Source organism: Babylonia areolata, chromosome 9, assembly GCF_041734735.1.
Source record: "Babylonia areolata isolate BAREFJ2019XMU chromosome 9, ASM4173473v1, whole genome shotgun sequence".
Classification (NCBI taxonomy): Eukaryota; Metazoa; Mollusca; class Gastropoda; order Neogastropoda; family Buccinidae; genus Babylonia; species Babylonia areolata.
In genome coordinates this window covers 40,680,112-40,683,572 of record NC_134884.1, presented here as the reverse complement: position 1 = coordinate 40,683,572, position 3,461 = coordinate 40,680,112, and positions in this window count along the sequence as shown.

The following is a 3,461-nucleotide window of genomic DNA, read 5'->3' as shown; positions in this document are numbered from 1 at the left end:
TTATCTCTCTCACTTTCTCTCTCGCTCTTTTCCCCTCACCATCTTTCTCTCTCTCTCCATCTGTCTCCTCCACCCCCTCTCTCTTTCTCTCACACACACATAGTTCTCTCTCTCTCTCTCTCTCTCTCTCTCTCTCTCTCTCTCTCTCTCTCTCTCTCTCTCTCTCTCTCCCTCCGTGCCTCACTCCCTGTCTCATCCTCTCTCTTTCTCGTTCTCTCTAATCTTCTCTCTCTCGATTTTTCTGTCTTTCACTCACTCATTTCTTCTCTCTCTCTCTCTCTATCTCTCTCTCTCTCTCTCTCTCTCTCTCTTCTCTCATTGTCTCTCTCTTCATCTCTCTCTCTCTTTCTTTCTCTCTCTCTCTCTTTCTCTCTGTGTTTGTCTGTCTGTCTGTCTCTCTCTCCATCTGTCTCCCCCCTCTCTGTCTCTTTCTCTCTTTCTACTCCCTCTCTCTTTCACAGTACACACACACACACACACACACACACACACACACACACACACACACACACACACACACTCCATCTCTCTCGTTCTCTCTCTCCCTTTCTCTCCTTCCCTCCTCCCCCCCACCCCCCTCCCCCATCTCTCTCTTTTTCTCTCTGTGTCTGTCTGTCTCTCTCCATCTGTCTCCCCACCCCCCCCTCTCTCTTTCTACACCCTCTCTCTTTCACACTTACACACACTCTCTCTCTCTCTCTCTCGTTCTCTCTCTCCCTTTCTCTCCTTCCTTCCCCTCCCCCCCCCCCAACCCCCCTGCACCCCTCCCCCCTCTCTCTCTGTCTCTCTAAAAGGGGGGGACGGCGGAGCGAACGAGAGATTCCAGAAGCCACACGCACTGTAGTTTGTATCTCTCCCCGACACCTCCCACCCCACGCCACCCCCGCCCTCCCTCGCCCTCCTATCCCTCCCCCTCCCCCGCCCCTCCCCCCTCCCCACGCCCCCCCAACCCCCCACCCCCACCCCCACCCCCACCCCATCCCCCCCAAACAACCAACGAGTTTTTTCGCCGCTCATTTGTCACCAGCACCCAGGGAGGTGGGAGTCTCCAATCTCGCCCCCCGCCTTTTTCTTCTTCTTCTTCGTAATCTTCTCAAGTCCCTGACCGGGCTGCTTTTGACACTGCGCAGATCCCTGTACATTTGTTATTTTTGTCCTCCGTCGTTGTTACGTCTGTCTTCTTCCTGTTACAGCGTTTCCCTGTGTTTAGCTGGGTTGGGCTGGGCTGGGGTGGGGTGGGTTTGGGGTGTGTGGTTTGGGAAGTTCTCTTATCTATCTGCATTTTGTGTCTTTCGATGTATATGTGGAGAAGATAAAGACAAGTCTTTGTTGTATGCGATTATTAACTTGAGCTCCCCCCCCCCACCCCCCCCCCACCCCCCCCCCCCCCACCCCCCCCCCCCCCCCCCCCACCCCCTTGAGTTTGCTGCATTCTATGTCTGAGATATTCTTATTTTCCTGTCTTCTATCTTCTTTCTTCTTTCTTTTTTCTTCTCTCTTCTTCCCTTAACCCTGTGAAGAGTTAACACGGGCGCTGGACAGGAGAGCTGTTCAACACATTCCCCCGGGGGTCTGTCGGTTGTGTGTTAATGCCTGGGACTCTGCAAAATGGTTTTCCCGTCCATTGTGCATACAGTGTTCTCAGTCCATTGTTTGGTGTCTTGTCGTTGATTTTCTGTCATCCCCTCTGTCTCCCTCTCTCAATATTTCTTTGGAGGATTGTTTTTTTAACACGGCCGTTGGATCTCGTTATTTGGTCATAACAGCGTAGCTTTCTTTTCTTTACTGATATCAGCAGATCTGATGATATGAGCAGTGCACCTGATCTTCTGTATCTTGCGATGACACCTCTCTTCCATGGCTCAGATTCTTTCGAAATCCGCCAGTGGTTCCATGTCCCACATGCATACAGGAAGATGGAAAATACCACTGCAAGCAGGAGTCTGGTCTTAGTTTCATGGAGATTGATTTATGTCTCTCCATACATGTTTTAGCCTGGACAGTGCTTATGTTATTGTTTTGTTGTTGTTGTTGTTTTACCCTTGAGAAGATTTCTGGCTTGGATGCTTCACTGTTGATGATGGACTGTTGAACAGCTCCTAGCTTTTGTTACTGGACAGTTACATCAGCAGAGATCGTGGTGCTGTGGCTGGCCATGAACTTAGCCTTTTCGGTGCTGATTTTCATGCCATTTCTTTTTGATGATTCATCCAGTCTTTTAACAAGCTTGGCGAGTTCTTGCTCGCTTCCTGGCAGGCCATCGATGTCGTCTGCGAAGTGAAGGTTCGTGATGGTTCTTCCTCCAATGCTGACTGTGCTGACATAATATTCAAGTACGCAAGTCATGGTCCGTTTCGGGAATATGTTGGACAACGTAGGATACAGAAGGCAGCCCTGACGTACACCAACCGAAAGTATGAAACCTCTCTCCAACAGCTCCCTGTGTGAGCACCGCACTGGCCGCTTGGAAGTATAGTCACTGGATGGAGCTAAGAAGTGTTTGCCTTTTTTTTCACTGTAGCCCATAGTGCTTCCTGCCAGACGCAGTCGAATGCCTTCTTGAAGTCTATGAAGACGTGGTATAGCTCCCTCTAGTGTTGAGGTGTTTTTCGCAAGGGATACGCAGGTTACAGATTTGTTCGATGGTACTTCTGCCTTTGCAGGAATCCTGCCTGTTCTTCCGCAGTGATGGCATCTGCTTGCGGCTGTTGTCTTTTCAGAACTATTTTGCTCAAAACATTTCTGAACAGAATCGAAATCATTCTGAACAGATTACAGTGTCAGGTATATGTGTGAATATAAAGATAGTCTTAGTTGTATTTATTTACTGGATTTTTTTTTTCAGCGTGTTGCATTTAAATCTGAGATGAATGTGATTACGAAGGCTGTGTCAGTTATGCTGGATTGTTTAATTGAGTTTTCAATTCGTAATGTGCGAATTGCTCGGACGGACAGACAGACAGATGGCGAACTGTTGACGGATGGGTGGATGGACACACACAGATAAATCAGATAGATAGATACACACACACACACACACACACACACACACACACACACACACACACACACACACACACACACACACACACACACACACACACATGCATACATACATACACACACACATGCATACATACATACATACACACATACATACATACATTTTTTTTTTTAATCTTTTTCGTTCACTAAGGAGATATGTGTTGTTTTCTCCCATGATTTATTGATGCACTGTTTAATTTCACGTTCACAATTGCACATCTCAAAAGCCAGTGAATATTCATGAAGTTGTATAAATACATGTGGTGGTTTACATCACAGTACGATGTTGTTTTGTTGTTTTGTTTTTGTTTTGTTTTTTACTGCTTTTTGCATTCTTATCTGTATACAGGGTGTGCAGTTATAAACATATCTCTTAGAGAGATTATAAATTTATTCTGATTCTGATATCCTCTCGG